Below are 13,260 nucleotides of genomic sequence, written 5' to 3' on the forward strand. Positions count from 1 at the left end.
AGACATGGAATGTGATAAGGTAGGCAAGTGACAGATGAAGGCTTGTGTATGGAGACCAGAAAATCACTCACTCAGTCAGTCCATAAACATTTGTGAAGTTCCTACAGTGGCATGCACTGTGCTAAGTGCTAGCCTAGGTAGAGCTAGACTGTGTGAGAGGGTTTCTTGGATAATCAGCCTGGAAAGGTAGTAGTCTGGACCCAGATCATGGAGGACTTTAAAGGCCAAACAAGGGTGAGGCAATGGGGAGCCACTGAAACTTTTTTGGGGGAAGGTTTTTGGGGTTCCTGTTTCACCTAGACTGGAAGCACAATGGCCACTCACCAACCCACCCCCACTACTGATTAGCTTGAGAGTTTTGACCTGCTCCATTTCCAACCTGTGTTGCTTCATCCCTTCTTAGGCAGCCTAGGAACTGTCTTCTGCTCCTAGGGTTCACCATATCGGTACAGTACTTACTGCATACAGCTGATCAGCTTAACCCTCTACAGTTCAGAACTCCCAAGTGATCTACCAACCACATTTTTTCATTTTTTTAGGTAGTGGGGGTTATAGACATGTACCACCTAACCCAGCTTCAGTGAAACTGCTCCAGTAAGAGAGTAACAAGTCTAATCTGTTCCTTTAGGAGTATCAGTTTGGCAGCACATGAAATGATCAGAATTTGTGACATGGTCCATAAGTGATATAAGCTGTTGTGTTTGTCTTTCGTTTTCAAAGAGGACCACGGTATCAGGGAAATGATGGCATGACTGCAGTTGACTTTAATTTGAGTGAGAGAGGGCTGTGCAAGGTCACCAGCCTCACTTTCTTCTCCAGAGCCATCTGGGTCCAGTGACCAGATATTCATCAGGATGACTGGAGATGACCTAGGATGCAATGGAAGACCCTGGCCCTTTTAGACTAAGGCCTTTCCAGGTACTCACTTAGAGTGAGGTAATGCCCATTCAGTGAATAGGCCTCTTTTAAGAAGTGATTCAAGGGATGGTCCCTTTAATTAGGAAAAAAAAAAAAAGAGACATAGGAGCTTCAAAAGGAAAAAAGACCAAGGGCAAAAAAAAAAAAGAAAAAAGTTTAGGATGATATTTTTAGAAGATGAATTTTTCTCTCTCTGTTTCTCTCTCTCTCTCTCTGTGTCTCTCTGTCTCTGTCTCTCTCTGTCTCTCTGTCTCTGTCTCTCTCTCTCTTTCTCTCCCCCCTCTCCTCTTACATTTATATAAATGCTCCTGGTTCTAAAGCTCTGGCCCAGCTACAGTTATCAGAATATTCATCTCCATTCACCAGATGGGTCTTTCTATCTTTAGATTCATTGTTTTTCTTGCTCCCAGAACAACCACAATCCAATTAAGAGAGGAGAAAGGCTAACTCTCAGGGCAAAGTAGGTGACTGCATGTCCTCAGTCATCACTGCCAATCCAGGCTTAGCTCCTAACTCACTGCAGACCTGTAGCAAACCACTTAACTTCTTCAGTAGGCCTCTATGTGCTTCTCATAGAGCAAAGGAGGGAAGAACATCCAAACCTGCCTCTAGGACTTGGGTAAGAACATACCTAATCAAATCTCACTTGAGCCCTCAGTGTAGTAAAGTAATCCTTTTTTCCCTCACTAATTGATTCCATCCAATTCCACATAGAAGCTATTGCAAACTTCTGTTCTCAAATCCCCCACACTTCCTCTTCCAGTGAAACCTTCCTAGATAAGGGAGAATTGAGACCATTTATTGTATGTCCCCTCTTCTCCCTTTCTCTTCATCTCAAAATCTCTTCCTATTATTCCCTCATTCTTTCCTCTTTTACTCCAGCCTCTGATAATGAGGTGGCTTTTCCTTCTCCCACCCCTCACCCTCCCCATTCACCTCAACATACACATGTACTCATTTTTTTTTTTTTTGCTTTTTGGAGGGCAGTTGGGGTTAAGTGACTTGCCCAAAGTCACATGGCAAGTAACATGCACTCTTTTTTAAGAATGTATTTATTTTTAGTTTTCGACATTCACTTTTAAAAGATTTTGAGTTTGAAATTTCCCCACCCTTCCCAAGACCACATGTAATCTTACATAGGCTATAAATGTACAATCATATTAGATATATTAAGGGGTACAGGCTCTGGGAAACCCCATGAACTCTGATTGAATCTTCCCATTTGATGAGGCATTTGCCTGAGGCCATAAGCCTTTCATTATAGCTAGACCCAAATCTCTTACTCTTACTAACCTAGCCCTCCATTGTCCATCTACTTCCCACCCTTGATCCCATCAAAATATCTATGCCCAAATCTGTTACCCTTAAACTAGCCTAGCCTTTCCTGTCTGTCATCTCCAGGTAGCCTCCAGCTATTTCCCACCCTTAATCTCTCATTACTGGAGTCTGACCTCATTTGACTCCTCCTCAAGACCCGCCCCAAAAGCCTCCTCTAGACTACCCCTAGATTCCTCCCACAACCTTTGTGTATATAAACTCCATCTTGCCTCTGTGAGGTGGCTGAGAATTTAATCCAGCGCAGACTCACTCTGTGTCAGATTATTCTGGCCTGTTTGTCAGTTCAAGCATCACAGGTATTTAGGTTCCTTAAGAGTCTACCTGTCCATTATGGTGAATCTCAAATAAACTTCATTTTACTTTGGCTGAAAGAAGATTTTAGTGGAATTCATTTGGCAGGACCTAGCATGTTGATATTTTGGGGTCTCCAGCACCCCTAAATCTTAAACCTCAACAATATTTCCACTTTACTCATGTTGTGAAAGAAGAATCAGGACAAAAGGGAAAAACCGGAAGGAAAAAAACATACAAAAAAGAGAAAATAGTGTGCTTCAACCTGCGTTCAGACTCCATAGTTCTTTCTCTGGATGTGAATAGCATTTTCCATCATGAGTCTTGGAATGTCTTGGATTATTGTATTACTCAGAAGAGTTAAGTCTACCAAAGTTGGTCATAGCACAATGTTGCTGTTGCTGTGTACAATGTTCTGCTCACTTCACTCAGCATCAGTTCACATAAGTCTTTCCAGGTTTTTCTAAAATCTACCATGTGCACTGTTGATCTTAACAATTAGAGCTGTTCCAGAGTGGAATGGCTACCTGTGAACACACTGAATCTCCTCTAACACTTTACCATTTTAAGGATAATTTTCACTTGTATTATGAATTTTACAAATATGATCATTTCAATGTACAAAGAAGAGAAAAAGAGAATTTATACTATGAACATCTGATACAAATAATTTATCTTTGTTTTGTTTCTTTTCAAAACTGATTATTAAATTTAACATAGTTACAAAATTTCCTTTCTGTGGATCCCTTTCTAAATGTCCTACTCTCTCTCTCTTTTTTTTTTTGGCTTCACCTGTATTCTTTTCTTTTTTTTTCTTTTCTCTCTTTCTTTGATTACTACTCACTAACTCTCTCCTACAACCACAACTTGTTCTCCCTTACCAAAGAAACTCTTCTTGTAACAAATAAGTATAATTAACCAAAAAAAAATCCAAACATTGTCAGTGTCTGAAAAAGTATTTTGTACTTCCTGTCCACCCCCTTTCTGCCAAGAGATGGGAAGTTTGTTTTGTCATCATTCCTTTGATGTCAGGATTGGTCATTTTAGTGATCAGGGTTCTTGAATCTTTCAAAGTTGTTTTCCCATCCATTTTTGTAGTCACTGTATGATTTATTCTCCTTTATATGTGTATGATTTATTCACTTCACTCTGCATCATGTTATACAAGTGCCCCAGGTACATCTGTCTCTTTTGTTATTTATCCCAGTGTAATAATATTCATTACATTTCTATATTATAATTTGTTCAACTATTACCCAGGGGATGGGTATACTGTGTTCCTACTTCTTTGCTACAATAACAAAGAGTGCTGCTACAAGTATTTTTGTATGAACTTTGACCTTTCTGGGATATATTACTTCTGGGTCAAAGGGTATGTACAATTTAGTGACTTTTAGGGTATGATTGTAAATCATTTTGCAGAATGGTGGGATGATTATCTACATTACTGTGCTTATTCTCCCACAGCCCCACTCATGGGGTACAGGCTCTGGGAACCCCCTTGAATCTTCCCACTTGAAGAGGCATTTGCCTGACACCATAAGCCTTTCATTATGGCTTGGCCCAAATCTGTTACTCTTCACCTAGCCTAGCCTTCCATTGTCCAGCTAATTCCCACCTTTGATGCTATCAAAATATCTATACCCAAATCTGTAACCCTTAATTACCCTAGCCCTCCATTGTCTGTCATCTCCAAGTAGCCTTCTGCTATTTCCCACCCTTAATCCCATTCCTGGAGTCTGACCTCAGTCCCCTCAAGATCCTCCTTAGACTCCTCCTCAAGACCCTCCCCAAACTCCACCTCTAGACAACCCCTAGATCCCTCCCACAGTCTTTCTGTATATAAGATCTATCTTATCTCCATGAAGGGGCTGAGATTCAATCTAACACATTCATTCTGTGTCAAATGGTTCTGTCCCACTTGTACAATATAAGCATCACAAATAGTTAGGCTCCCTATGAGTCTACACATTATGGCGAATCTTTAATAAACTTTGTTTTACTTTGACTGAGAGAAGGCATGAGTTGAATTCACTCAGCAGGACCTGGAGTGTTAGTATTTTGGGCTCTCAAGCACCCCTAAACCCCAAACCTCAACACCACCAACCATGTCTTTTTTGCTAATCTGATGAAAAGGAACCTCAAAGTTTTTTAAATTTGAATTTCTCTTATTAGTGATTACATTTTTCACATTTATTGACAGTTTACAAGGAATATTACTGCACTGTAATAATAAATGACACATGTAAGAAATACAGAGAAACATGGAGAGATGCTTGAACTGATAGAGCGAAGTAAGCAGAGCCAAGAAAACAATATCCAAAGCACAACTACACACAAACTAAAAAGTTAACGTTGCAATATTATAAAGAATAAGCATGGGGTGGGGAGTTAGGTGGCACAGTGAATAGAGCACCTGCCCTGGAGTCAGGAGGACCTGAGTTCAAATCCTGCCTCAGACACGACACTTACTAGCCCTGTGACCTTGGACAAGTCACTTAACCCCAATGGCCCCTACAAAAAGCAAAAAAAAAAAAAAGAATAAGCATGGATCAAGAGAATTCCTTTACAGATATGGGAAGTCCAAAAATGTGGTATATTGCATCTATTTTCAGATACTTTGAAAAAAACTTTAAAAATACTATTTGCCACACGGAATGGTTGAGAAGGATGAGAAATTGTGGGAAATTATAGTGATGTAAAAAAAGGCATCAATAAAGACTTAATTAAAACAAAATGAAAAAACAAACAACATGCCTGTTCTTATCCTTTAACCACTGATCTATTAGGGAATGACTCTCATTCTTATATATTTATATTGTTTTCCTATATATCAAGAGGCAATGTGGTATGGTAGTTAAATTTTTGAAGTTGAATTAGCCTCTGCTATTTCCTGGCTATGTAACTATGGGCAAGTTGTTTAACATCTATGAGCTCAGTTTCCTTACCTGTAAAATAAGGATTTTGTTAGCTGCCTTCTAGGTTCCTTTCAGCTCAAAATCTGTGATCCTATGGTATATTGTAAAGCAGATATTTTTTTCAATATATTGATTGATTTTGCTGAACTGCTTTTCTTCTTTAAAAATTTCTTTTGATACAAATGGAAAAGGAGCAATTATTTTTAAAGCAAAAGATAACAATAAGACACTTTAAAAAACTATTCCATACTGATGTCAAATCTAATTTCTGACAGATTATTTTCCAGTTTGCCCATTTTAGAGGTAGCTAGATAACACAGGGGACAGAGTACTTGACCTGAAATCAGGAAGATGTGAGTTTAAATCCAGGCTCTGACACTTAGTACTTGTGTAACCTTAGGCAAGTCATTTAACCTTTATCTGCCTCAGTTTTCTTGTCTGTAAAATATGGATAATAATAGTACTTATCCACCAGAGTTGTGAGGATAAAATAGATTACGATTTACAAATCAATTTGGATACCTTAATGAACTATATTAATGTTATCTATTTACAATTTATTTTTATTTTTTGCTTTTTGGAGGGGGGAAGGCAGGGCAATTGGGGTCAAGTGACATGCCCAAGGTCACATGGCTAGTGAGTGGTAAGTGTCTGAGGTGGGATTTGAACTCAGTTCCTCCTGACTCCAGGGCTGGTGCTCTATTCACTGCTCCACCTAGCTGCCCCAGCTATTTACAATTATTATTATTATTATTCAGAAAAGTTTGGGTTGAAAGGGGAGTCCTTACACCAGAAGTTGGCCTACCTGGATTTATAAAATACTACACTATTCTGCACAATTGCTTAAAGATCTTTCTTATTTAATATCTCCCAAATTTAAACTTTCCTATTTTTTGTCAGTATGGAACACTTTTAAAAAATTTCTTATTAATTTTTGCTTTTTTTAAAAATGACCTTCCTTTTTTGTTCGTATTTTTGCTCCTTGCAAAGTCATAAATGATCAAAAGACATTTTTAAAGGAGAAAAACTTTAGCAAAACTAATCAATATATTGAAAAACTTTCACATTATGTATAGCATTCTGATCATATAGTTCTCCAAATTTGCGTGGAAACGGGGGAGGGAAATGTCTTCTAGCATTGCTTCTTTGGAGGCAAGCTTGACCATGCTAATTTCATAGCATTCAGTTTTGATTATTTTACTCTTGTTTTTTTCCATTTGTTATATTATTATAGATGTAAAGTTGGAAGGGACCTGAGGTCATTGAATCCAACTCCTCCAGAACTGAGACATAGAGGGATTAAATGACTTGCCTAGGCAAGACACAATAGAATTGTGTCTGAGGAAGATTTGAACTCAGGTCTCCCTGATTCCAAGTTTTTTTCACTGTACCATGATGCCTCAAAATCAGGTTTACCTGTTTTTTTCTTTTGCCTGGTTGGGGCTCATCTGGGGTAAATTTGGGCTCTTTCAGTTTATAAGGATGGATTAGACAGATTTTCTATCAGGGGTGAATTTGGGCTCTTTCAGTTTATAAGGATGGATTAGAGAGATTTTTTATCAGGGACTCTCAGTTTGAGATAACCTAATTTTCAAGATTTACTAAAGGAAAATGAGCATTTTTTCCCTCTTTTATTTTAGATTGTAATTGTAATAGTCAGTTTTAAGATACATTGCTTTTAAGCATCAGATAAACGTTTCTGTAAGTCATGAGTTCTATAACTGATGGTATACAAGATCATATGGAAAGAATTTGCTCAGGCTATCTCCAAATCAAGTATAGGTGTTTATAGGAGTAGTACAATATGCCAAGCAAAACACACCAAGCAGGCTCTCTACCCCTTAAGGGAGACAAAGCTAAGGAGCTAAGGGAGACTCCACTTTAAGGGGGGGCGGGAGAGAGAGAGAGAGAGAGAGAGAGAGAGAGAGAGAGAGAGAGAGAGAGAGAGAGAGAGAGAGAGAGAGAGAGAGAGTCGATTAAGGGATATGTGTCCTTAAATGCATGGGAGACCCTAGTTTAAGGGGGGATGCCTTCCACTTAAGGAAGATGCCCACTAGTCAGGAGAGACTAGGGATTCTTATAGAGTAAAATCTTTGTTGGTCAGGGAGATGAGGTAAACAGGGAGTTTCTGGCACTATCTATTCCATTGTTCACCCCTGGGTGGAGGAGCCCCCTGTTAGTTTTGGTATTTTATTGTCCAGTCTCCTTGAATTTCATTGTCTCCTAAAGTGGCTTTAAGTGGTACTTGAATCTCATCATAAAACTTTGATCATTTCCATGCTTATATAAAGGGAATTTTTAATTTCCTTTCATTCCTTGTGCAACTTTTGGTTAACTGAAATCCTTTCTTCTGTTGATATGGACCTCACCTAACCAAAACCTGTCTCATGGGATGTGAAAATTTACTTGGGGCTTTCAGTATTTCTTAGGCCAGAAGCCAGAGGAAGATTCTTAGCTGCCTAGCTGCCCCCATTTTCTTGGCAACATGTAAATCCCTCCTTCCTCTTTTAGTTTGTGTGTGTGTGAGTTATCTAGATGTAGTTTAATCTATATCCTGACTTAGTTTCCTTATAGAGTTTGTTTGACAAGGTTTGTTTCCTTAGGGTAAATACAAGACTATGATTATTTAACTAAGTTTGTTCAACTTTTATGATATTAAAGAAAGTATGTTATTATGAGTCTGTCTTTTCTTTAACTTTTATGGCCTAAGTGGAAAGTACAAGATTGTAATATATAAAAGAATTATTTCTCTGTCACCCTGATATAATTTTGCTCATAAGAGGCCTTGTTATAATCCTAATGATGATTCAGGCTTATTGTTCTCTCTGGTGCCTGAACTTAAGCTTGAGAGTAACAATAAAACCTAGGTTTTACCTTTACAATTTCTGCAATGTGGTAAATGTCTTTTGGTCACTGTTTCCTGCTGCATGAACTCAGAGGATTTGCTTTTTCTACAACACTTATACAGTATCTGCTGCAGTTGAATATATTTCTGTTTTTATTGTTTCCAGTTATGCTTGTTTGCTTTTTATTGGCATTGTGTATGGTACTGATATTGTAGCTGTAGTTGCTTGTTAACCCTGACTAGTTTTTTTCATTTGCTCTGTGTGCATAGTTGTGGCTGCTTTGTTTATTTTGTGAGCCTACTCAATTTTATGGCTTAAGTTTGCTATTTTGCAATGTGTTCTGAATGTATTCACTGAAGCACTCTGCCAAGGGATGCATTATACCGTGCTAGATCTTGTCTCATTTTGGAGAAACTGATTGTAATAAACTCCAAAGTGCTTAATCCCTTTTGTGAACTCCAGTTAGTCAACAGGCATTTATTAGGCACTTGCGATGTTCCAGGAACCATGCTAAGCAAGAAGAATACAAATACTGTACAAACAGAAAGAAAGATATTTCTAGAACTCCAGGATAATGTTGAGGTCAGAGTTGGGAGAGCTGGTTCAGATTTGAAAGAATTCACTTAGACCTTCTCTTTAGCCAATGGGAACTTTATTCATGCAAAAGCATATAGGACTGAGATTTAGCAAGGAGCTAAACAAAGGCACTGATACAGGAAAAGGACCACACTTATACAGAGAGAAAGCTACACAACCTGTAAGATGATGATGTAATTTTTAGGGTTTCTAATGGGGGTTGGAGATTTAGGGACAGGATGAGGAAGATACGAAAAAAGATAAGGGAGATGGGAAATTTTATGACCCAGGATGGGGAGGGGGAGTGAAAAGGAATTCCATGGACCAGGACAAGGGGGAAGTTTATGGTATTCCAAGGTAAAGGAAGAGACTTCAGGGCACCTTCTGGTTAGAGAATAAACTAGGGTATAATAAAATAATAAACAAAGTACTAGAAAAGCAGCCCTTAATATTAACTTTTAGGGCACCTTTGTATCCACATCAGATAATATATAAAAGGGAGCTAAAAAGGGGATGGGAGAAGATAAATTTGGCCAGCATAGAGGCATCGATGGGGTACAGGCTCTGGGAAACCCCTTGAGCTCTGATTGAATCTTCCCACTTGATGAAGCATTTGCCTAAAACCACAAGCCTTTCAATATTGCTAGACCCAAATCTCTGTTACTCTTAACCTAGCCTAGCCCTCTAATTGTCTGTCATCTCCAAGTAGCCTTCAGCTATTTCCCACCCTTAATCCCATTCCTGGAGTCTGACCTCAGTCCCCTCAAGATCCTCCTTAGGCTCCTCCTCAAGACCCTCCCCAAACTCCTCCTCTAGACCACCCCTAGATCCCTCCCACACTCTTTCTGTATTTAAGATCCATCTTGCCTTCATGACAGGGCTGAAAATTCCATCTAGCTCAGACTCACTCTGTGTCAGATTATTCTGGCCCATTTGTCCAAATCAAGCATCATAGATACTTAGGCTCCTTAAGAGTCTACCCATTGTGGCAAATCTTTAATAAACTTTGCTTTACTTTGGCTGAGAGAAAATTTGAGTCAAATTCCTTTGTCAAGACCTGGCATGTTGATATTTTGGGGTCTCGAGCACCCCTAAATCCTAAACTTCAACAGCATGGTAGAAAAAATCCAGGAAAACCAGAAGTGCAGCTTGGAGAAGGAATGAGATATAGCTGGCCTGTTCCTTGAAATGTAGGGGCTCTTGCAAGAATCATTCAATCAGAAGGAAAAATCTCTGGGGAGGAGGTTGCTTCCAATGTGTGAATTCTGGGTTTGGAGTGTGTTGGACAAAAGACCCTTACCCAAAATAAAAAATAAACCAGAGGTATCTCAAGGCAGAGACAGAAAATCTTTATTACTTCTTGCGCAAGAAGGGCTTCATCACCACCAGGGATATAATGCTGGTAGATAAGAGGAAAAATACAAAATGCAAAGCTTGGTTATATACCCAAAAAACCACTTTTCCCTCTCCTTCTTCTGTCCTATGTTTCCATTAATTAGGAACTAATGCCAACAATCTTGACCACAAAAATCCATTAATGTAGCAAATAAAATGCCAGCAGTATCAATGTGGATGTGAAAGCAGACAAAACATGTCATCAATATTAACTTAGATATGAAAGCAGAAGAGGAATGTCTAACAATATCAATATAGATATGAGAGCAGACAATATTTTGTGAATCATGGGGATTTTGGGTCATAGTGACCTACCTGGAGTTTTGTAACGGGATTTTCAGTTTTATATTTGTACAAGTCAGAGGTTGGTCAGTGAAAATATAAGGCAAGGGTCCCAGGCTGCTGTTCCCCTCAGCTAGGTTTTTGTTAACCTGTTATTCAGTCTACTTTGTAAAGTATTATGTGAGAAGTTTTCTTCTCTTTCACACACAGGAGTGAATTAATCAGGATGGAGAATTTCCTGGGGCATGATAGAGAAAATTTGGGAGACTCAAGAGTGTAACCTAGAGAAATGGGACTCTCCAAACAGGGTCAGGGCCCAAATGACTCTATTTCCTTTTTTCTTTTGAACTGAGCCTGTTGCTTTTATTATTGAGAGATTGAAAAATTCCATTAAGATTGCCCTTGCAGTGGTAGGTAAACTTTGGGAATATTTTGGTGCTCTACAGGGAGCCAGAGAAAATTTTTGTTTAGACCTCCAGTGTGAAAAGGGAGACCTGGAGAGATTTATTTGTCCAAATCTCCATTTGTATCTCCCATCATGGCAGAGTTTTCAACCAAGACAGTTTGGTTCCAACTTGAAGGGAAGTGATTTCTAGTTGACTCAAGATTCCTAATTCTTTCAGGGAGAGTTCATTATTTTCTGGGAAGGTCTGTGTGTGGGGACAAATTTTTCCTTCTGAGATAGGAAGCTTGATTTTCAGTACTCAGCCAACAACCTCTGTTAATAGTAACATGTGTAAAATGTTGCTTGTCCAACTTCCTGACTATTTGGAGATGATAAGGTTTCTATCTGTAATTTTGGATCAGTATAAGAGTTAATGGCACTTAGATTTTTCTGTGATTCTTTAGCACAAGCAACTGTGGAAAGCACTGAGACCAATATTTAAACTTCCTCTGGACCTTAGAGAACTTTTCTGAATTGAGGATATGAAAAATGAGTTCAAAATACTCCTTATCCAATTTACAGAGAATAGCAATTCTTTTTTAAAATGGGAGTGAGGTGAGAGAAAGGGAAGGGATGGACGTTTTTGTTGTTAAGTCATTTTTCAGTCATGTCCACCTCTCTGTGATCTTGTTTGGGGTTTTCTTACCAAAGATACTGGAGTGGCTTGCCATTTTCTCCTCCATCCCATTTTACAGATGAAGAAACTGAGGCAAACAGGGTTAAGTGACTTGCCTAGGGCCACACAGCTAGTGAGTGTCTGATGCCAGATTTGAACTCAGGAAGAGTCTTCCAGGCTCCAGGTCCAGTGCTCCATCCACTGCATCATCTAGCTGTTCCTGAAGTGGATTAAAGGGGAGGCTAACAGAATGACTGGCCAATGATATCTGAGTCCTTAGAGACTACTTGGATTTGTCTTTGCTGATGAGTTATAAAGAGTGTGCACAGATAATCTGGCCTCCTGCCAGCCCAGCGTGTGGAATTTAGGAGGCTGGTTTTGGTCATGTTGACTCAAGGTTAGTATTGTGTGTTAATGAAAAACCTTCTCACTAGATAAAGAGTCAGAAGGATTCAATGACTCAGGAGAAGGTGGCCTGGAACTGAATGTACATACAAAAGATTTAAGTGGATGATCTAGCCCTCTTCTCCCTGTTTGCTTTCAAATTTTAGAGGTGTGTGTATGTGTGTATATACACATATATATGTATGTATATATATATATATATAAATATATAGGTAGATAATTTCCTTGTTCTGCTTACTTCCCCTTGATTCAGTTCAAATAAATTTTTCCATGCTTCTCTGAACTCATATTTGTAATTCCTTATAGCATAGTAATATTCTATTATGTTCATATGCCAAATTTTGTATAGTCATTCTCTGATGGGCATCAACTTTATTTCCAGTTCTTTGTTAATATGAAAAGTGCTGCTATAAATATATTGTTGTATATGGCTATTTCTCTGCCCCCCTCCCCATCTTTTTATCTCTTTAGGATATAGTATATTCCTAGCAGTGGGATCTCTGGGGAAAAGAGTATTTTTTTTGGTCACTTTCTTTTCATAACTCCAAATTGTTCTCCAGAATAATAGACCAATTCATAGATCTACCAATAATGATTTGATAATGCCTATCTTTCCACAATCCCTCCAAGATAGATTATTCTGATCTTTTTCCATCTTTATCAGTTTTATGAGTCTACAGTGAAACCTCAGAGTTGTTTTGATTTGTATTTCTCTCTGGATTGCTGATTTGGATCATTCTTTCATATGCTTGATAATTCTCATTACACATGGTCAAACCTGGGCCTTAGGAATATCACTTTGGAGGATGGCTTAAAGATGAGGGAAGAGTGAAGACAGGGAGACCAAACAGAGGCTGTTGAGGAATCTCTCCAGGTCCAGATAAAAAAAGGATGAGGGTCTGATCTAGGCTGGTGGCCACACAAAGAGAGAAGGAGATGGATATAATGAAGCACAGGGAAGCCAGGAGGCAGATGTGAGGAGGGAGAGCATTCCAGGCTTTGGGGACAGCCAGGAAAAAGTCAGGGAGTCAGGAGATGCTTCTCTGTTTGAGGTGATATTGGCTGCATGGGGTCTGTAGAGGGGGCACCTAGGTAGCTCCTTGGTTGTAGGGTAAGCAAAAATAGTCACATTTCACCTTCATTAGGGTAGGACTGGCTACAGAGCCTATGTCTTTGTGAAGATCAAGAATAGAAGTGGAGGGAGTAGAAACAGGACCTCCGAGCAGCTCT

This window comes from Petaurus breviceps, unplaced genomic scaffold, assembly GCF_028583685.1.
Source record: "Petaurus breviceps papuanus isolate PSGF00001 unplaced genomic scaffold, PetGlider_PUasm1.0 175, whole genome shotgun sequence".
Taxonomy (NCBI): Eukaryota; Metazoa; Chordata; class Mammalia; order Diprotodontia; family Petauridae; genus Petaurus; species Petaurus breviceps.